We start from the raw sequence: 23607 nt of genomic DNA on the forward strand, positions 1-23607 counted from the left end.
CTTAAAAGAACATAGAATATAAAAAAAATAACAATCTAGAACCAGGAGGTGGAGGTTCAAGTGGAGGAGGAGGTGGATGTGGCTGTGTAGGTGAAGGAGGAGGTAGCCAACACTGTTTTTGTGTTGTTTTTTTTATTAGGATAGGCCCCAAAATTAAACGAATGGCAAATAGAGTATAACAATGTCTGGGTGCGGCTGGTCTTGTTGTCCAGTCAGCCAAAGGTATGGTTCGTTTTAATGACTGTTTACTTCCACACATTGGCTATGGACAGGTGGATGCTCCTGTCTGTGATTACTCCCCCTGCAGTGCTAAAGACACATTCCGATAGTACACTTGCAGCAGGGAAGGCCATCACCTTCAAGGCATAAAGGGCAAGCTCATGCCATGTGTCCAGAAGTGTCTGGCTCAGGACATGTGTCTGTGTAGAAGTTAAATGCAGCAGACCCATCACCTAGTATGTGGAGACACGTAGACACGTACTGTTCCACCATGTTGTTGTAATGCTGCCCCCTGCTAATGCCAGATGTTGTGGCGTGCTGAGGTTATTCCACAGTTTGGCCATGCTAACCCTGCCTTTTGAGGTGGTGGCAGTACCTCAGCTATCTTGGTGACTTCCTCCTCCTCCTCTGCCCTGTTCTTCCACTGAGCTCCCGATTGCAGGTGGGAATGTCATCTGTAGTGCCTCTACCAGTGTGCACTTGTATTCGTGCATTTTGAAATCCCGCTGCAATGACGGAACTAATGATGGTTTGTTGTCCTTGCAGCAGTTATCCAGCAGGTTGTCTACCCAGTAATCAGCATTGGTAACAATCTGGGCAACTTGGCGGTTGTAGCACAGCAGCATGTATTGGCTCATGTGTGCCAAGCTGCCCAGATACAATGACAAGCTGTCCTCAGAGGGAGGCATATGGTCTGAGTGCTCTATATCCCCCAGCCACGCGCTAGTGATGCCTGTGAGCTGCTTTGAGTACCACCCTACCGTGAACACGGTTCCACTTCCTCCCCCAAAACTGTCCACTGGCTGGATAGTTGTGTACCAGGCTGCTCTTGGTATAGGAACCCACCCTCTGAGCCATAGGAGGATGACATGCCTGATAACGGTGTGAATGGTCCCTGTCCCTCCTGCTTCTCCTGTGCCACTACCTCATCCATGATCGCCTGAAGTTTTTTTTCCAGCAGGCATGGAAGTGGTATAGTAACACTCATGATGGCATCATCAGCACTGGCCATGTTAGTGCAGTATTCAAGGCAGTGCAACACGACACACACGGCCCACTCATTGGTGGTGAGGTGGTATTGTTTAGTGATGAGTGAGTATACTCGTTACTCGGGTTTACCTGAGCATGATCGGGTGGTCTCTGAGTATTTTGGCGTGCTCGGAGATTTAGTTTTCGTCGCCTCTGCTGCATGATTTGCAACTGCTAGACAGGCTGAATACATGTGGAATTCCCTAACAAACAGGCAATCCCCACATTTACTCAGGCTGTCAAGCAGTCGCAAATCATGCAGCTGCTGCAACGAAAACTAAATCTCCGAGCACGCCAAAATACTCGGAGGACACCCGAGCATGCTCAAAAAAACCCAAGCAACGAGTATACTCGTCGCTCATCACTAGTGTTGTTCCATAGAGCGACTCATCCGTGCATGCTGCAGCTGAAAGTCCACTATTACCTGCTACAGCTCGCACAGTCTCTCCAGCATATGGGAGGTGGAAGTCTTTTTTGTTGGTACATCGCATATGAGACAGTGAGTGGGAAGGCAGAATGGACTCTGCACCGCAGACAGGTGCGCAGCAGCAGGGTGAGAATGCCGGAAGAGCGCACACATTGCCCACACTTTCAGTAGCAGCTCTGATATATATGGGTAATTTTAGGGAGGCTCTGCACCACCAAATTCAGCACATGTGCAAGGCAAGGGATATGCATCAAATCGGCCAGGCCTGCAGCTGCTATGAGATTTTGCCTGTTATAGCACACCACCAGGCTGGGCTTGAGGTTCACTGGGACCAACCACTCATCTGTCTACTGTTTGATCCCCGTCCAAAACTCCTGCGTTTTATGTGATTTTTTTTCCCCCCCAAATGGATGAGTTTCAGAACAGCCTGCTGTTGTTTTGCCCTGGTTGTGCTGAAGTTGGTGGTGCACGTCTTACTGTGACCGGATGAGGTGGTGATGGAGGAAGCAGAGTATGAGGAAGCAACATGGACAGAGAAATGTCCAGCAATCCTCGTAGGTGGTAGGACATGTGCAAAAACACCTTCTGCCTCTGTCTCAGCCGCCACTACTTTTACCCAGCAGGCAGTCAGGGCAATGTAAAGGTACCGTCACATTAAGCGACGCTGCAGCGATAGCGACAGCGATGCCGATCGCTGCAGCGTCGCTGTTTGGTCGCTGGAGAGCTGTCACACAGACCGCTCTCCAGCGACCAACGATGCCGAGGTCCCCGGGTAACCAGGGTAAGCATCGGGTTGCTAAGCGCAGGGCCGCGCTTAGTAACCCGATGTTTACCCTGGTTACCAGCGTAAAAGTTAAAAAAACAAACAGCACATACTCACCAGCGCGTCCCCCAGCCTCTGCTTCCTGACACTGACTGAGCTCCGGCCCTAACAGCACAGCGGTGACGTCACCGCTGTGCTTTCACTTTCAGTTTAGGGCCGGCGCTCAGTCAGTGTCAGGAAGCAGAGGCTGGGGGACGCGCTGGTGAGTATGTGCTGTTTGTTTTTTTAACTTTTACGCTGGTAACCAGGGTAAACATCGGGTTACTAAGCGCGGCCCTGCGCTTAGCAACCCGATGCTTACCCTGGTTACCAGTGTAAAATATCGCTGGTATCCTTGCTTTTGCTGTCAAACACGGCGATACACGGCGACCTAGCGACCAAATAAAGTGCAGACCTTCTAGCAGCGACCAGCAATTTCACAGCGGGATCCAGATCGCTGCTGCGTGTCAAATACAGCGATATCGCTATCCAGGTCGCTGCAACGTCACGGATCGCTGGCGATATCGCCTAGTGTGACGGTACCTTAACGTCCCTTTCCGTGTTTACTGGTCCACGTATCGGTGGTTATGTGAACCTTGCCACCAGGGGCTGTCAGGAATCCCACTGTTCTGCCACTAATATGTCAGAGTTCACAGGGAGGATACCTTTATCATCCCCACCACTCACACCAATTTGACATGAATCGGGGTTGTTTGGTTACCCCTGGTTCTTTCTGAAGGGGATTTATCTATATCCCACTTCCCAGTTCCGGTTTGGAACTTGCAGTTCTCTGGCGCCCCCTTACCCTCAGGTCAGACCAGGTACTGCACCTAGGATAATTAGTCACCAGAAAGGCTGCCTTCCATGTATTGGCTATTGGGCACGCTGCAGTGAGGGTGATATAACTAATCCCACTCAGCCGGGAACAATAATTATCAATGCCGCCGGTCGCTGCAAAGACTCCCAATTGCACAGGACAAATTATGCTGCCACCAGCTCCGATTTCCTAATTATTAACTGGTCCAGAGCCAACCCAGATTAGTAGCGTAATTCACTTCAGAAGACGCGACCGTACGTTATAGAGCAAGGAGAGACAAGCTAGTTATTTTATATTTTACTCCAAAATAGGTAGGCAGTGTTTACAGAGGTATAAAAAGATATTATAAAGGAGACAAATATCATATGTACAATACAATTACAAATAAAATGGGATTAAGGTTGAAAATAAACACTTACAGTTTGTTATGTCATCTTATCTCATGGCCGACCGTGTGCTGAGGAGGAGGGGACACATCTAGATGCATAGTACATCTGTATAGCAGCTAGACCCCGGACAAAGACAAATGAAGACTGCTTGCTTCCCTCACTTATTTCCTAGCCTAAACCCAAGGCACTCCCCTGTGGTGACCTTACTTAGAGGCTGAAACCTCCCCTTTTACTTAGTGTTATGGCAACCATTTTTCTACCTAGCTCACTGTATAAATCTGCATACGAAAGACACCAGGATCAAGAGGTACACCACGTCGGGGCGATTCTTTTAAGTGTAAACATGACGTACTTACATGACCCGCTTATGGAGAAACCCTCACTTTGCACTCATTGGGTTTAGCTTCTAGCGATTTCAGGGAGTTACAGATCCCTAGATGGACATCCGGAATATATAGTTATTATATCTCTAGCCCTGATCAGTGCCAATATGTATAACCTTGAAAGAACAATAGAAGCTCAGGCTTTCTATTCCAGTTTTAACCAGTACCAGGTGGGAGTGGAGAATGAGTAGGATTTTCACAGAGTCTGACTGCGCAGCATAAAGCCATATAAATTCTTCAGTGGAGTTGGCAGCTAGTCTCACATTACCACCATATAGCAAGGGGGACGGAGAAAGAGTGGCTTAGAATTCCAGTCTTGTGTTGGCAGGCAGAGGAAACTGCAGCTGAGAGCTCTGTATGTGTAGGTGAAGTAATCAGAACTTTCCTATTTCCTGACAGGGGCCTACATAGAAATCATGGGGCCCCATAGCAGAAGTTCTAATTGTCCCTCCCAACAAAAAATAAATAAATACATAATTGCTGGAATCACAGAAAAGCATATCTCGCAACTTTCCTCCTGCTGAAGTCCTAGATTCCAATGTCATTGCCCCCATTAAGTATGATGCCAACAAAAGTGCCCCCAAACACAGTATGATAGCCCCATGGTAAATTCCTCCACAGGCACCGTATAATGACCCTACTGTACCCTACATCAACTCCCAAGGCAAAGTATGATGACCTCAACACAGTATGATCCCCCAACTGTGACCACACACAGCCCTACATGCAGTATAATGGCCCCACACCTCTCCATACTGTATAATAGCTTGCAATAGCCCTCCAAACAGTATAATGGCTCCCATGCAGCATGATGGACCCCACACAAATCTTTATACTGTGTAATTGCTTGCCCCAACATAGCCTTTCAAATATTATAATGGCTCCACATTGCCTTCCATATAGTATATTGGGCCCCATATAATCCTCAATAGCGTATAATGCGCCCCCTCATAATCCTGCATAGAGTATAATGCACTTGCCATGATCCTCCATAGAATAGAATGCACCCCATGGTCCTCCATAGAATATACTGCACCTACCATGGTCCGCCACACAATATAATGTACCCACCTATGGTCCTCTACGCAACATAATGCACCCTATGGTCCTCCATGCAATATAACGTACCACCTATGGTCCTCCATGCAATATAATGCACCCCCTATGGTCCTCCATGTAATGTTATGCACCCTTCATGGTCCTCCATACAATATAATGCACCCTCCATGGTCCTCCATGCAATATAATGCACCCCCCATGGCCCTCCATTCTCTATTATGGCCACCAGTAACTGATTAATAAAAATAAATACAATACTCACCTCTTGTTCCACCTGATGCTCCAATTTCCTGAGCGTGTGGTGTGAAGAGCCACACATCTCAGAACAGCGGGCGCACTGTAATGACGTCATTGTGTCCGCTGCTCTGACACATTAGATGCTGAGGTAGAATGATGGCGGAGTAAGCGTCTGCTGATGCTCCCTCTTCCATCATTGCTCGTGCTGACGGCTGGGGGGGAGGGTTCTGGAGCGGGAGGTGACCGCGGGGGGGATGGGTCTGGAGTGGGAGCTGACACTGGGCCCTCATGGTTCATGAGCCCATAGTAGTCGCATTGCCTGCCGCCATTTTAAAGTTATCTTTATTTGTAATGGGTAAAAAGAGGGGTGATTTGAACTTTTAGATTTTATTTTTTTCGTATTTTGTAAAACATTTTTTTTTTTACTTTTCACTGTATTTATTCCGCTTAGGGGACCTGAACCTGCCATTGTCGGATCACTTGTGCTACAGACAGCCATGACCTGCCAGGTATGGAGCAATCTCAGTCCGTGAGGCCGCTCCATACACTCGCTAGCAACTTGCGCAGTGCATGTCGTGAAGAGGTTAATAAGCTTCTGCTGTTTTTTTCATTTCAGTATGTTCTATAGTATTATAATACACATTCTGGGTTTTCAGGGTTTTTTTTTGGCCTTTGAGTACGGTTCTATACACTGTACATATTAGACATTTGTGTGTGTCGAAGCTATACTTACACATCAGGAGCATTTACCGCTGTGTGACCCAAACATAAGAAATAAGGAGATGTGAACAGAGTCTTACAATAAGATTCCTCCTGCTGTATTTTCTCTCTGGCCCCTAGAGGGCTCCCTTGCAGTGTTCTGCTGCTTATTTACCTTGCAAAGCTGTGTCTTGTTTTTTTTCCAGGATTTTAAAAAAAGAAAAAAATATATTTTTAACTCTTAAGATCCCAACATGTACTTTTTTTTTCTGTTGCTGAAATAATCGGATTCAGAGCATAATGCTTTGCACATATCTAAGGCTATGTTCACATGTGTATCCACAGCAGATTTGTCATATTTCCAAGGAAGAAAATCACAGCATGCAGTGGTTTTCTTGTTTCAGGTGGAAAGGATAGGCCCTAATACAAGTCAGTCCACGAGGTCCATCTGGTGCACACATGTGACAGGTCTGGTCCATGACGTAGATTCAGACAGAGCGGAAATGTAAACCAGTGTGTAGTAATGACGAAATCGCAGAGAATTTACAGCGCTGCAGGATCAGACAAATACAGATAAAGTATAGAAAATTAATTTTATTAAATATTTAGGAAAAAGAAAATTTATTACAGCTGTTAATACTTTGCTTGGAAAGTTGTGCAAGTTGTAGCAAAATTCTATTGTGCATTTTAATATTTGCCCACAATTTTTGGAATTCAGTTGGCATCAGAAATTATGGAACTCGCAGTGTTTTTTAAAAGAAATATTTTTTTACAACAGTATTTAAGAAAGAACAAATGAAAGAACAAATAGTGTACACCTGATGGTAGGGCAACCCCTGATGAAGCTAAGATGTGGAGGCGATACGTGTTGGAACTTGCATCATCAGGCATTTTTTCTTCCTTATGGCTCCTTGATCTTATCTGGCTGTATATTGCATCTTATTCTCATATTTTGCACCTTTTTGAAATTAGTATTTGTCTGGACTCATTATCCTTTTGGTCATTTGCTATTTACCTTCATTATATTCAGTGACGTAACCTTGGCCACACATCCAGCTGACGTAGGTGGGATCCCCTCCAGTACGGGCCCCTTGTTACGCCCGATTATACCATCCTTATTTATTATTGTATCAGTGTTTTTCTCATTTTCATTTATATTTGACCTATCCAATTGTATTTGCATTTTAGTTACATATGGTCTACTGTATTCATGGTGATATACGGTATATAATCTTATTTTTGGATTATTATATCCATCCCCTTCTGTTTTTATTCATATATAATTGTCTGTCAGTATTGTATTGTTTTCCAATAAATATTGTTCATTTACCTACTATCGGTATGCAGTATTTTTTTCTGTGCAGCTTTTTTTTTAAAAAATACTTAATTCTTTAATTTTTTTATACCTACGGATTTAATCCTGTTTATTTATTAAAACCTATGCATTACATTTTTGTAATTTATTTCTTGTATTTATTTGAAATAATAAATTTTGGTAATTTTTTGTTGCCATTTTTTTGCTCAGTTTTATCCTTGTTTTGCATACTTAATTCCTTGCACAGATCAGTAGCCCCTATTCTTCCATAGATTTATTCCTGTGCCCACTTCATCCTATTCTATTGTTTGTATTTATTACAACAGTAGTGGCATATAGTAGGATGCAAGGGGTAGAATATTGATCCAACTATTGAAACTAAGTTTGTCCCACAAGCTGAAAAAAGTTTAATAAACCAGAATTACAGAACTTTATTATAATCAATATATCATCCAAGTGCAGTCCGACATCCAAACACAGACAGTGGAGAAGATGGAGAAATTAAGTTCTCCGTCTTCTCCACACCTGTGCTTGGATTCTCGCACGCGAGAGAATCGGATCACAGTAAGATGACACTTTGATAAAACTCTGACAGGGTTTGAGCTGAGTGTCATTAGCATAATCGGCCCATTCTCTCTTATGAGACATTCTCTGCTGTCCTTACCGCAGAGACAGACTGCCGTATAACTCATGTGACAATCGCATCGCACTGCAAGAATGGGCCCGCCACCTCTCCTGATCTGAGCATGACGTATTTTTATGCAGCTATCACGCTCAGGTTAGGAGAACAGACAGTCATTTCAAGGTTGACGATGCGATCCTCGCACAAGTTATACGGCAGTCTGTCTCTACACCAAAGGGTTATTTCAGGTTGTAAGCTAAAGGGTATGTGCACACGCTGCGGATTTTGCTGCGGATCTGCAGCAGTTTCCCATGCGTTTACAGTATAATGTAAACCTATGGGAAATGAAATCCGCAGTACACATGCTGCGGAAAAAAACGTGCGGAAACGCAGCGGTTTACATTCCGCAGCATGTCAATTCTTTGTGCGGATTCCGCTGCGGGTTTACACCTGCTCCAATAGAAAACTGCAGGTGTAAACCCGCAGCGGAATCCCCAATAGAAACCGCGATAAATCCGCAGTAAAAACCGCAGCGGTTTTGCCCTGCGGATTTATCAAATCCGCTGCGATAAAATCCGCAGCCCTCACAGATACGTGTGCACATACCCAAAGAGGGGGAATTTCAAGTAAGAAACTAATTTAAAGGTTTGGATTGTGGGAGAGAGTCTGATGTATTGGAGTAGTAAATTCTAAATTACGGGAGAAGTATGTGACAAATCTTAGAGACAGGAGGAAAGCAAGGAAAAATGTTTTTGTGGATTTCCTTCTATGTCGATTTCAGGATCTTGAAATTTATTTGCTAGGCAGAATGTATTCAGTGAAGGAACTGACAGAAGGAAGAAAAATAGAGGAACAAAGTTGAGACAGGTTAATGGGGTGGTCCAGGTATAGAAAAAATACAACTAAAGGAAATTAATTCTAAATAAATTCTTCTTTTTAGGCTATGTGCCCACGCTGCGGACTGTTGTGCGGATTTTTACGCACTGATTTTGATAAATCCGCAGGGCAAAAACACTGCGTTTTTGCTGCGGATTTATAGCGGTTTTTCTGCGGATTTTCCGCGGTTTTTGTGCGGTTTCACACCTGCGTTTTTTTTAATATGGAGCAGGTGTAAAATCGTTGCTGATTCCGCACAAAGAATTGACATGCTGCGGAAAAAAAACCCGCAGCGTTTCCGCGCGTTTTTTTCCGCAGCATGTGCACAGCGGTTTTTGTTTTCCATAGGTTAACATGGTACTGTACACCGCATGGAAAACTGCTGCGGATCCGCAGCGTCAAAAACGCTGCGGATCCGCAGTAAAAACCGCAGCGTGTGCACATGGCCTAACTTTGGCACAGGAGATCTCTCTAGTATTAGTTCAGATAGACAGGATGGACAGCAGTGTCAGCAGCCTCTTCTTACCGCAGCACCCCTGGTATTTTCTGTATTAGATCAGATACACAGGACAGGCAGCAGTGTGAGTGTTAAGAGGCCTAGAGCAGTAGTCATGACCAAGCTGCTGTCCTGTTACCCTCTGTCTTCTGTCAGGTGTGAGGTGCATCACACTCACTTGTAGGTCAGAGGCCTCCGCTGTCTCCAGGCCTCCACACACAACTCAGGGGACATCAAGTTCATTGCAACAAGCAAACGTTTACTGGACAGTTCAAATTCATCATGTTGTAACATGTGGGATAGAGCACTGCTCTTCTTGTTCTTTACTCCCTCAGCACAACACATCTTAAGCCCTACCATTTGTTCCATATGGACTATACCTATGCCCACTGGCTTCATTGGCCCCAGGGATTTCCTGGTCAGTTTCGTAGTGTATTACTACATTTCTGTTTTTTTTCAGTCAAGATGGGGTGCAGATGTAATAGGATGCAGGTACCGAGTATGTCACCACGGAACAGACAGACCAACAGTTGAGGGGTTTAATAACAGGAATTAGGTTCTCCTCGCAGGGAGGAAGCAATGGGAAATATCTAACAATAAAAACAATGCAAAAATACGGGAGTTAAACAATATAACAGAATTAAGCAGGAATCCTTGAGAAAAGAACACTTATCAGTCTGATGATGACTTGCTTGGAGGGTCGTCTTCTCCAACGTAGGCGCCGAGAAACAGCGGCACTTGTCGTCCCTCTGTTGTCCGTGGGCAGAGTAGTCTCTGAGAGCCTGCTGCCTGGGGTTTCGGGAGTTAATGTGGTATGCACAGGCTCTGAGTCTTTAACTTTTACAGCACAACCAGGAAATCGGGGCTCCGCACTGTTGTCTCTATACCAGGAAAACAGGGGCTCTGCACTGTTAAGTCTCTGTACCAGGAGTCAGGGGCTCTGTACTGTTAAGTCTCTGTGCAGATACCGCGGGGACAAGGGTGTCGTAGTCTCTAAACGGGTCTCAAAGCACCCCTCTCCAGTCACAGCAGAGTCCGCTTTATGTACTCACAAGATGCAGTCTTTCTGGGCAGTCTCTCTCTATTTGTCCTCAGACTGGGAGCTCTCTCTCTCTCTCTTCTGGAGCACAGCTGCACCCTGCTCTGCACGCTGCTCTGTCTCTTCCGCACGTCCCTTTCCCGCCCTCTGGCTGCTTCCTTTCTGTCCCAGTCTATCAGTCTCTCCCTAGGGAACCCGCAGCACAGCTCAATGGTTCCGGGCACAGAGCCGAGAAGGTAACCGCCCCCAGACTCTTCTTGTGCTTTTAACTCCTTACACAGAGTCTAAATTAATGAGAAAAAAATGCACTTTTTGGTACGGAAAGTATACAGAACCCTTTAAATTTTTCACTCTGTTTCATTGCAGCCATTTGGTAAATTGAAAAAAGTTCATTTTTTTCTTATTAATGTTCAACTCTCCACCCCATCTTGACTGAAAAAAACAGAAATGTAGAAATTTTTGCAAATTTATTAAAAAAGAAAAACTGAAATATCACATGGTCATAAGTATTCAGACCCTTTGCTCAGTATTGAGTAGATTCACCGTTTGAGCTAGTACAGCCATGAGTCTTCTTGGGAATGATGCAACAAGTTTTTTACACCTAAATTTTGGGGATCCTCTGCCATTCTTCCTTGCAGATCCTCTCCAGTTCCATCAGGTTGGATGTTGAACATTGGTGGACAGCTATTTTCAGGTCTCTCCAGAGATGCTCAATTGGGTTTACGTCAGGGCTCTGGCTGGGCCAGTCAAGAATGATCAGAGTTGTTCTGAAGCCACTACTTTGTTATTTTAGCTGTGTGCTTAGGGTCATTGTCTTGTTGGAAGGTGACCCTTCGGCCAAGTCTGAGATCCAGAACACTCTGGAAGAGGTTTTCATCCAGGATATCTCTGTACTTGGCTGCATTCATGTTTCCTTCAATGAAAACCAGTCCTCCTGTCCCAGCAGCTGAAAAACACCCCCATAGCTTGATGCTGCCACCACCATGTTTCACTGTTGGGATTGTATTGGGCAGGTGATGAGCAGTGCCTGGTTTTCTCCACATATACCACTTAGAATTATCACCAAAAAGGTCTATCTTCATCTCATCAGACCAGAGAATCGTATTTCTCATATTCTGGGAGTCCTAAATGTGTTTTTTGGCAAACTCTATGCGAGCTTTCATATGTCTTGCACTGAGGAGAGGCTTCCGTCGGACCACTCTGCCGTAAAGGTCCTACTGGTGGATGGCTTCAGTGATAGTTGACTTTGTGGAACTTTCTCCCATCTCCCTACTGCATCTCTGGAGCTCTGCCACAGTGATCTTGGGATTCTTCTTTACCTCTCTCACCAAGGCTCTTCTCCCACGATTGCTCAGTTTGACTGGACGGCCAGGTCTTGGAAGGCCAGGTCTTGGAAGGCTTCTGGTGGTCCCAAACTTCTTCCATTTAAGGATTATGGAGGCCACTGTGCTCTTAGGAACCTTGAGTACTGCAGAAATTCTTTTGTAACCTTGGCCAGATCTGTGCCTTGCCATAATTCTGTCTGTGAGCTCCTTGGCCAGTTTCTTTGACCTCATGATTTTCATTTGGTCTGACATGCGATGTGAGCTGTGAGGTCTTATATAGACAGGTGTGTGCCTTTCCAAATCAAGTCCTATCAGTTTAATTAAACACAGCTGGACTCCAATGAAGGAGTAGAGCCATCTCAAGGAGGATCACAAGGAAACGGAGTGTCTGAGCAAAGGGTCTGAATACTTATGACCATGTGATATTTCAGTTTTTCTTTTTTAATAAATTTGCTAAAATTTCTACATTTCTGGTTTTTTTCAGTCAAGATGGGATGCAGATTGTACATTAATGTGAAAAAATAAAAACTTTTTTGAATTTACCAAATAGCTGCAATGAAACAAAGAGTGAAAAATGTAAAGGGGTCTGAATACTTTCTGTACCCACTGTACACACATATATACACATATATATCCCATGACATTATGCACATTATGCATTATTGACTTGATTGTTCCTACCCCTGAAGACACGAAACACAGTCCTCCACTCTTACATGAGCAGCCTCTTCCCATCTCAGTACCCCTGATATCTCCAATATTAGATCAGATAGACATGATTGACAGCAGTATGAGCAGCCTCTTCTTACCTCAGCACCCCTGGTATTTCCAGCATTAGATCAGTATATCCGCTAGGAGTACGTCATCCTACACATGAAAGGAGCAGAGCTCTGCACATGCACTACTATACCTGCTTACTGGCACCTATCCTATTAACTTAATAGGAAAGGCTTCAGTCAGTGTTACAGGGAAGCAGCCATTTCAATACTATAGGGATTACATCCCTAGGTGAAACGATTGTGATTTGCTTATTAAAAGTATTTAAGAATTCATCTATGACATTTTCTTTAATAATGTATTTTTTTCTATTCCTGTAGAAACCCTTTAACCAGGCATAACAATTTGAAGATGGATTTAAGGGGTGCAAGAGTGTTAAGTGGGAGGTCACACAAGAGGATCTTGCATTAATCTCAGCTGTAAATGATTTGGGCATGTACAAGCATGTTGATTTACTCACTATTTAGGAAAGTAGATTTAAAGGGATCCTGTCACCAGATTTTCCCATGTAAAGTACATCCAGCAGCTGTAAGCCCTGATATACAGCATTCTAGAATGCTGCCTATATGGCCTCTATGTGCTCTATACACTCACCGGCCACTTTATTAGGTACACCTGTCCAACTTCTTGTTAACACTTAATTTCTAATCAGCCAATCACATGGCGGCAACTCAGTGCATTTAGGCATGTAGACATGGTCAAGACAATCTCCTGCAGTTCAAACCGAGCATCAGTATGGGGAAGAAAGGTGATTTGAGTGCCTTTGAACGTGGCATGGTTGTTGGTGCCAGAAGGGCTGGTCTGAGTATTTCAGAAACTGCTGATCTACTGGGATTTTCACGCACAACCATCTCTAGGGTTTACAGAGAATGGTCCGAAAAAGAAAAAAAATCCAGTGAGCGGCAGTTCTGTGGGCGGAAATGCCTTGTTGATGCCAGAGGTCAGAGGAGAATGGGCAGACTGGTTCGAGCTGATAGAAAGGCAACAGTGACTCAAATCGCCACCCGTTACAACCAAGGTAGGCCTAAGAGCATCTCTGAACGCACAGTGCGTCGAACTTTGAGGCAGATGGGCTACAGCAGCAGAAGACCACACCGGGTACCACTCCTTTCAGCTAAGAACAGGAAACTGAGGCTACAATTTGTACAAGCTCATCGAAATTGGACAGTAGAAGATTGGAAAAACGTTGCTTGGTCTGATGAGTCTCGATTTCTGCTGCGACATTCGGATGGTAGGGTCAGAATTTGGCGTAAACAACATGAAAGCATGGATCCATCCTGCCTTGTATGGAGCATCTTTGGGATGTGCAGCCGACAAATCTGCGGCAACTGTGTGATGCCATCATGTCAATATGGACCAAAATCTCTGAGGAATGCTTCCAGCACCTTGTTGAATCTATGCCACGAAGAATTGAGGCAGTTCTGAAGGCAAAAGGGGTCCAACCCGTTACTAGCATGGTGTACCTAATAAAGTGGCCGGTGAGTGTATAATGCAAAAAAGAGCTTTTATTATACTCACCATTGGGGCTGTCCGGTCCAATGGCCGTCGCTGGTCTTATTCCGGCACCTCCCCTCTTCTTGCTTTGTGTGGATGACGTGCCTTACGTCATCCATAGAGTGTCCTCCATTGCACTCCTGCTCAGGTGTACTACCCTCTGCCCTGAAGGGCAGAGCACAGTATTGTAATGTGCATGGGTGAGGAAAGGCCAGAGAGCGCCAGCGCATGCGCACATCGCCAAGTGTTAGATGGAGTCGCTTAAAACATGCGGCCACTGGACTCAAGCAATGAAAGTGTTTTGTGGAGTGACAAATTTCATGGACAGCACACTGACTAAAATTACATAAGTGAGTGTCATCCCAACATCTTGATTCAGGAGTGCACTACTCCACAGCCTCCTGATTGCTGCGGGGGAACAGCACCCCTGATGAACAGTTCAGGGCAGTAGCATTGTCTCACTGCTGGCTTGAACTCTGTGCTGTTAATAGAGGCAGCTTTGCCTCTGTAGGATCAGAAGAGCAGTAACACTGATGCTGGCCAACATCAGGAGATCTCAGAGCGATACAGTGATCTTGGCTAGCTCTAAGGTAGTGCTTACAAGATTATTAGGAAATAGCTTGTAAGCACCACTCATGTTTGCCCAATTCTGCAAGACAGCAGCCGTGGATGGTCCAGTAGAAAATTGTAAACAAAAAGGGAAAAGTAGGGTTAGGTGGAGAATGGAGGCAAATAGAAACAGCAAGTACATTGGAAACTTGCTTAATTTTTCTTTTCCTATGAGCATAAAGAGAGGCAGTACTACAACAACCCCTGGAGACCAGAATTGTGACATTTCACTCAACAATACATTGTTGTGGCTGTGCTGACTCTCGGTGATTGCATTTGTACTGTGCATGTTAGTTTTGATATATGTGCAGTACAAACGCAAGGGAAATAAAAAATAATCATTGGCTGGAGGCATGGGCCCTTTAGGTGATGGGGGCTCTAGGCAAATGCCTAGTTTGCCTGCCCCTAACACCGGCCCTGCTGCTCAACATGGCCACACACAGGGATGTTTCTATGTAATAAAAAAGGGGTTTAGAAAAACAACATCATGAATCATTTACTGAATTAGAAGAGATCTGGATTCCTGGAAAAGTTGACAACTCTACTGGGCACCACATCAACCTTTCGGAAGGCATACCTTAAAAAAAAAAAAAAAAAAGACTGGATAAGGAAACCACAATCCAAAAAGTGCATTTTGTGAGCGTTCCTTAGAAGACTTCCCAATATGGTTCAGGGGACAGGTATAAAATGTTGTGAATTTGAGAATAAGAACATAGGTAAGTATGTGCAAGGAAGCACAAGCTCGATGTTTCCTTCACCAAAATGCAGAGACCGGGGGGTCCAGACGCACATTCAGGGGCAGGAACGGGCTGTGCATAAAGCTGAAAATTTATTTCTACTCTGTAAATATGTGTTTATTCCAATAAAAATTGTAATGCACAAATTATTTTTCCCCACTTTAGAAAAGTTGGCAAGTATGATCAAACTACTAAAAGTAAATCCCATTGATAGAAATTATTGTCAGACTCTCCCCAACCTCAAAGGGTTGATACTACGTCAAGGTAGAAAATATTTAACTGCATCACAAATGTAAGCAGGATGGAGCTGATGAGACGGTTACGTAATGTGCTGGTGTTATATAATGGATAATGGTAATAATAGCTCCCCAGACGGCAAAGTTACTCCTCCCGCTACAGTCCAGAGAGAAAGCCGTTCTTCCTACAGGCCGGTACAGGCAGTGAGATTTCTGCAGGAATTTGGAGCATTCAGGAAATGAGAGATAATTATCACATTCTTATATTTTCCTAAAGGATTTAACTATCTGTGAATCTGGTTCCCAGGCCGCCATGTATTTCTTCTTACTGCCATATGCCATTTCAGGTCCTCATCATGCCAGCACGCTAATCCTGAACTTTAATCCTAATCTATCTTTGCAGGATAATTTGCAGAAGGCAGAAGATTTCAAGACCTTTTGTTCACAGTATTTCCAGCCATAAATCAAAGTTAACTTTATCAAAGCCTTACAGCAAAATGGCCTGGGATATTTATAGCAGAGACCACACGTCCGTGGAAGAATCTCTATTTTTAATATTTGCTCTCATTTGGCCCGAATGGATTCATTATACGCCGATTGACTTCTGGATGCTGAATAAAGCAAGGAAATCAATATAAAAGGAATCTGGCACCACGTTTTTCATCTGAGAGCTGGATAATGTAGAGACAGAGACCCTGATTCCAATAATGTGTCACTTATTGGGCTGCTTGCTGTCACTTTGATAAAATCACTGTTTTCTCTGCTGGGTTCCTACTTTGTGATGCTTTGCCTCTACTGCAGGAGACATCAGTTGTTGCCCGTTTGTGGGTCTTTCTGCCTTAAGATTTGTCTCAATAATAATAATTTTATGTAGCGCCATCATATTCCGGCAAGAGAAGCCTTGGAGACAGAGGGGCAAGGTTCGGTTTATGGAAGATGATCGTCTTTGGTCAGTAACAGTAAGAAGGGCACGGGTAGGGTGATTGTCATTTGCAGTGGGGAAAAAAAAAGTATTTAGTCAGCCACCAATTGTGCAAATTCTCCCACTTAAAAAGATGAGAGAGGCCTGTAATTGACATCATAGGTAGACCACAACTATGAGAGTCAAAATGAGAAAACAAATCCAGAAAATCACCTTGGCTGATTTGGCAATATTTATTTTGCAAATTTTAGTGGAAAATAAGTATTTGGTCATTAACAAAAGTTCAACTCAATATTTTGTTATATATCCTTTGTTGGTAATGACAGAGGTCAAATGTTTTCTGTAAGTCTTCACAAGGTTGGCACACACTGTTGGTGGTATGTTAGCCCATTCCTCCATTCAGATCTCCTCTAGAACAGTGATGTTTTGGGTCTGTTGGTGGGCAACACGGACTTTCAAATCCCTCCAAAGGTTTTCTATGGGGTTGAGATCTGAAGACTGGCTAGGCCACTCCATGATCTTCATATGCGTCTTACTAAGCCACTCCTTTGTTGCCTTGGCTGTGTGCTTGGGATCATTATCATGCTGAAAGACCCATCCACGTTTCATCTTCAATGCCCTTGCTGATGGAAGGAGGTTTGCACTCAAAATCTCACGATACATGGCCCCTTTCATTCTTTCATGTACACGGATCAGTCGTCCTGGTCCCTTTGCAGAGACACAGCCCCAAAGCATGATGTTGCCACCCTCATGCTTCACAGTAGGTATGGTGTTCACGACGAGTTTTGTTTCTACCAAACAGTTCTACTTTGGTTTCTGCAGACCATATGACATTCTCCTAGTACTCTTCTAGATAATCCAAATGCTCTCTAGAAAACTTCAGACAGACCTCGACATGTACTGACTTAAGCAGGGGGACTCGTCTGACACCTCGGGATCTGAGTCTCTGGTGGCATAGTGTGTTAAAGATGGTAGCCTTTATTACGGTGGTCCCACCTCTATGCAGGTCATTCACTAGGTACCCCGTGTGGTTCTGGGATTTTTGTTCACCGTTCTTGTGATCATTTTGTCCCCACGGGGTGATATCTTGCGTGGAGCCCCAGATCGAGGGAGACTAACAGTGGTCTTTTATGTCTTCCATTTTTTTATTATTGCTCCCATAGTGGAGTTTGGAGTGTGACTGTTTGAGGTTATGGAAATGTGTCTTTTATACTGAAAAGTTCAAACAGGTGCCATTACTACAGGTAATGAGTGCAGGACAGAGGACCCTCTTAAAGAAGTTACAGGTCTGTGAGAGCCAGGAATATTGCATGTTTTTAGGTGACCAAATACTTATTTTCCACCATAATATGCAAAATAAATTTTGCCAAATCAGACAAGGTGATTTTCTGGATTTGTTTTCTCAATTTTGACTCTCATAGTTGTGGTCTACCTATGATGTCAATTACAGGCCTCTCATCTTTTTCAGTGGGAGAAGGTGCACAATTGGTGGCTGACTAAATACTTTTTTCCCCACTGTATACAGTATATCTATCCATCTCTAAGTATGGGATTGACAAGGCTACGTTTAGGTGTATTCATATCTGGCTCAGTGATGGTATTCAAAGTGGTAGTAAGTGGTTGCACATCCTATTGGAAGAGTGTTTTAAGTGGGGTACCACAAGGCTCTGTCCTGGCCCCAGTGTTGTTCAATATTTAAAAAAAAAAAAATGATCGAGTTAAGGGAACTGAAAGTAAACTAACCAAATTTGCAGACGACGCAAAGCTAGAAGACATACCGTATATACTCGAGTATAAGCCAAGAATTTCAGCCAATTTTTTTTAGGCTGCAATTGCCCCTCTCGGCTTATACTTGAGTCATTCCCAGGGGTCGGCAGGGAAGGGGGAGAGGCAGCTGTCTAATAGTACTCACCTGCTCCCGGCGCGGTCCCTGGTTCTCCGGGCACTGACAGCTTCTTCCTGTATTGAGCGGTCACTGGTAACGCTCATTACAGTAATGAATATGGACCGGACTCCACTCCCATAAGGGTGGAGCCGCATATTCATTACTGTAATGAGCGGTACCATGTGACCGCTCAATACAGGAAGAAGCTGTCAGCGCCCGGAGAACCAGGGACCTGCAGGGACCGCGCCAGGAGCATGTGGAGTATAATGGGGGCATATTCAGTTGTCCCTCGTTCCACCGTCGGCGCCGCTCCGTCTTCCGCATCCTCTGCAGTGACGCTCAGGTCAGAGGGCGTGATGACGCGATTAGTGCGCGCCTCCCTCTGCCTGAACAGTCAGTGCAGAGGACGCGGAAGACACAGCGGCGCTCGGCAGTGGAACGCGGGACAGGTACTATAGCAAGTGCCGGGGGCCTGAGCGACGAGAGGTATGTGATTTTTTTTTTTATCGCAACAGCATATGGGGCAAATATTTCTATGGAGCACCTTATGGGGCCATGTGCAGCATTATATCGGGTAAATATTTCTATGGAGCATCTTATGGGGCCACAATCAGCATTTGTGCAGCATTATATGGGGCAAATATTTCTATGGAGCATCTTATGGGGCCATGTGCAGCATTATATGGGGCAAATCTCTCTATAGAGCATCTTATGGGGCCATAATCAGCATTTGTGCAGCATTATATGGGGCAAATGTCTGTATGGAGCATCTCATGGGGCCATAATCAGCATTTGTGCAGCATTGTATGGGGCAAATGTCTGTATGGCGCATCTTATGGGGTCATAATCAACATTTGTGCAGCATTATATGGGGCATATTTTAGTATGGAGCATCTTATGGGGCCCATCATAAACTGTATGGAGCATTATATGGGGCGTATTTTGTATGGAGCATTATATGGGGCCCATAATGAACTGTATGGAGCATTATATGGGGCTCCTGATTCAATATGGATATTCAAAAACACTTAACCTACTGATGTCTCAATTAATTTTACTTTTATTGGTACCTATTTTTATTTTTGACATTTACAGGTAGCTGCTGCATTTTCCACCCTAGGCTTATACTCGAGTCATTAAGTTTTCCAAGTTTTTTGTGGCAAAATTAGGGGTCTCGGCTTATACTCGGGTCAGCTTAGACTCGAGTATATACGGTATCGAACACTAGAGAAAACAAAGAAAGGATTCAGAAGGATCTAGATAAACTTGAACAATGGGCATCGACTAATAAAATGGCATTTAACAGGGAGAAATTGCAAGATTCTACATCTGGGCAAGAAAACCAAAAATTACATCTACAGAATGGTAGGAATAGAACTAAGCAACAGCACGTGTGAAAAAGACTTAGGTATACTATTAGATCACAGACTGCAAGAATCAACAGTGTGATCTGCAGCAAAAAAGTGCAAACACAGTTCTGGGATGTATTAAGAGAAGCACAGAGTAGATCACATGAAGCAATTATCCCCCCTACCCCTCCTTGGTCGGGCTGTATCAGGAATACTGTGTCCAGTTCTGGGCACCACATAAAAAAAAAAAAAAGACATTGAAAAACTGGAGCAAGTTCAGAGAAGAGCTACAAGGATAGTGAGCAGACTGCAAAGTACTGTATATCCTACGAGGAATGGTTAGAGGATCTGAGAATGTTTAGCTTGCAAAACAGAAGGCTAGGGGTATGTTCCCACAGTCAGGAACTTGCAGCGCTTTGGACGCAGCACATGTCTGCTCCGTCCAAAGCGCTGCCGGCTTTTGAACACAGGTGATTCCTCATGTGTTCATTGAACTGTGCAGAATCACCGCACCCAATACATTGTACGGGATATTTATCTTGCAGAGACTGAGCGTCTCCAAGATAAATAGACATGCTGCGGACTGGAAAGATGGGCCGCATGTCTGTCTCTGCAGGGAAGCTGCAGCTGCCGATGCACCCACAGTGGAGATGGGATTTCTTCAAATCCCATCCACTATGCTGTAACATCTGGCCCCTGCGGGTGGGTCACTGTGTATGTACGCAGCGCCCAACCAGCAGCGTTTACTGATCGTGAGAACATATCCTAGTAGGAGACTAAATAGCTGGCTGGCTACACATATCTGAAGGGCTGTTACAGTGTAGAGGGATCATCATTATTCTCATTTGCACATGGAAACACGAGAAGCAATGGGATGAAACTGAAAGGAAGAAGATACAGATTAGATATTAGAAAAAAAACTTTGACCGCGAGGGTGATCCATGATTGGAACAGGCTGTCATGAGGTAAATACAGGTGGGTGTCATTTTATTTCCCCCCTCTACTGTACTATGTCATCTACTGTAGTCATAGGAGATGGGGAAATACAGTGCCTCAAAAGGGCACACAAAGTACGCCTGCACCAGAGCCGCGGCGTGAAGACCAGAAGAGGACGTCATGGAATGAAGATAGGAGGCGCCGGAGCGGACCTGAGACACCCATCGGACGGGACCGCCCCTGGGTGAGTATAATCTAACCTCTTTTTCTCCTCTTTCAGGTGGAAATTACAGAATGCTGTAGATAAGCCCCTGATGACGGTGGGCTTACCTCATCATCGATTTTGGGGGTGACAGGTTCCCTTTAAGGGGTGGAGGAGGCTTTTTTTTCTCTTTTTAATTTTGCAATATATACAAGTCATTATACAGGAAAGAATGTTTCCTAACATTTTTTCCCTGTAAAATCCATTTGATCTTCAGTTTTGAATGTTTTATTGTCAGTCTGTAAAAGTGGAGTAATACTCTGACAACATTGTTCCCATTAGCGATCTGGGAGTCAGAGATAAGTCCAGGCACTGGGGGGCGCTATACCCTTATTTCTCAGTGCCGTTAAAAAGCGGCGCTGAGAAAGAAGTACCCTTAACTGCCGCCGTTAAAAGGCGTATCGGCAGTCGTTAAGGGGTTAAAAAGGATATAACTTTGGTACATTTCCATTTATTTCTGAAGATATTGTACAGTGTATAAACAAAATGAAAGAGCGTCTGGATGAAATGCTGAACTTTTTTTTTTTTTTTTTTTTAGAGGTTTATGTCTAGCGCTAACAATAAAAGTATCAGGCAAGTTGAAATTCACCAACCCTTTCTTCCTCAGACCTTTGCAGTCGGGTGAAGTTGTCAGCACTTTACCATAAACATGAGCAGATTGTTGGCAGGAACTTATGATAATTCCGCTGCTAATTATCGGTACATGGCCACCTTTATAGCACCTCTGTTTTCATGTTCATCACTGACACATATGGGAATTCATTTTAATGTGGTGGAGATCGTTATTGCAGCTCGGGAATCATGCACACAGTATCAGGTTTACATTGTGCCCTTGAATTTTTTTTCCCTTATGTTGCGCCCTCAAGCTATTGTTCCAAACCCCATTGTTTCCTGCCCATGTCAAGTAATTATTACCTGGGGATGACTCAGCCTTAATGGAGCCAAACATTGTGTAATAAAATATTCAGGCAAGGAAGAAAAAAAAACCCCAAAACAAACACAAATGTTGTGCTGCATTAAACCCTTTCTTCTCTCCAGCAGGTTTGGTCTTCATTAAATACCTTTTTTCACAACTTTACATTTCTCTAAAAGATTCTTCCAACCTACTCTGGTTTATTTAATTATGATGAGCACAGATTGTTGACCATTTTGCCCAGAAGGGGGCAGTATTGCATTGAGGATACAAATCTGCAATTTACACTTTAGACTTCTTTCTACATATTATATAAACAATCTACATATATAGAGGCTAAGATTCCCCCCCCCCCCCCCACCTCTCTGCTGTTCAGACCAGGCCGGATGACCTAGGATAAGCAGCTTATGGCTTACTTGTCACACCACAGCCATTTATTTGGCAGAGTTCCACATTCACTTTACTGTAGGAGTGTTTCATCACTGACCAAGCAGCAATACTGGTAATGCCAAACCTGGCTACACGGTCATCTTAAATATTCACCTTTCTGAGGGGGGAGATCAGCCCTCGGTTAAAATGATTAAATCTTATGAGGGTAGTAACAGGGCTCAGACCCTGGAAGGTGGTACAGTGTGTAAAAGGCATAGACACGTTCAGATGACACAGAATAACGTCACCCTTCTACCAGATCCACTGACATTAAAACATCACTTTTATTAGGTATTAATTAAAATTAATCATGACTGTAGATTTTCCAATATTGCTATATAACAGAGAGCAGTATTCTTCCAGTCTCCTATCGTTGTGCTGATACAAACCCCGTTGGAGCTCATTCACATGTTGGTTTTTCGTGAACAGCGGCTACCTGTTCCCCCCCCCCCCCCCAGGATGGCACTCATACTTAGGACAATCTATGGTGCTGTTAACATGTCCGTGATCTTTCATGGACTGAGTGATCTGTGCATGATCGGACTCCTGTTTGATATCGATCTGAATGTTGGATCACAGTCTACAATTAAAGTTGATGGGTCCATTAAAAAGGACAGCACAACGCTACCATACATTTTCGGTATGTTCTTTCATGGACTACTTGATAGGAGAAGCCTGTGATACTTCCATTTTTTTTTTTTTTTATCTCAGCTGAGAAAAACTGACGAAACTCACTAAACTCTGTTGGTTACCCCACTGATCACAGAAATCAAATTGAGACAATGGCTAATTTAATCCCTCAGACACATTTTTGCCGTCTGGACCCACTAACCTTCTCACACCTGAATTCAGACCATAATTTTGTTTCAGTGGGGATGTCAGATGAGTCTTTGTTATTGTGAGATCAGAACTCAGCACATCCATGTACAATCCATTGATTGCCCTGGATTCTGTGTAATGCTTCTATTAACCCTGTGGGACAATCATTGCTTACATTCTGCTGTAGAAGCACCTCCTGCCTGCTGGGGGCAGCATACTCCAGCATCGCCTCACCACTGGCCCAATCTGTGAACGGTCCTATGCTGCAACCTTAGTCAACTCTACCTTTACAGCATGTGAGAACAGCGACACCAAAGATGGCCAGGATCAGAAGCCAACTTCAGAGCAGCACCTACAAGCTCCATTGGAAACTGCTTGTAAGTGCTGCACATTTGGTCACTCCTGTTAAATCTTCAGTAGTGGTCAATAGCCTCGAAAACCAGAAAACAATTACAAATCCTTCCGTTATCGAGAACGTTAAAGGATTTTTAATGTAAAGTTTGAG

The 23607-nt window shown here is 44.1% G+C and overlaps 1 long non-coding RNA gene across 1 annotated transcript in view; it reads left to right on the top strand.

Moving 5' to 3' along the window:
* LOC143818517 (uncharacterized) overlaps positions 1-16350 on the top strand; it is a 167277-nt gene extending 150927 nt beyond the window's left edge. The window contains exon 2 of the long non-coding RNA XR_013224582.1: positions 15991-16350. This is a non-coding gene — a long non-coding RNA (uncharacterized LOC143818517). The remainder of the gene's footprint in view (positions 1-15990) is intronic.
* Positions 16351-23607: the final 7257 nt, after the last annotated feature.

This window comes from Ranitomeya variabilis, chromosome 3, assembly GCF_051348905.1.
Source record: "Ranitomeya variabilis isolate aRanVar5 chromosome 3, aRanVar5.hap1, whole genome shotgun sequence".
In the NCBI taxonomy this organism is placed as follows: Eukaryota; Metazoa; Chordata; class Amphibia; order Anura; family Dendrobatidae; genus Ranitomeya; species Ranitomeya variabilis.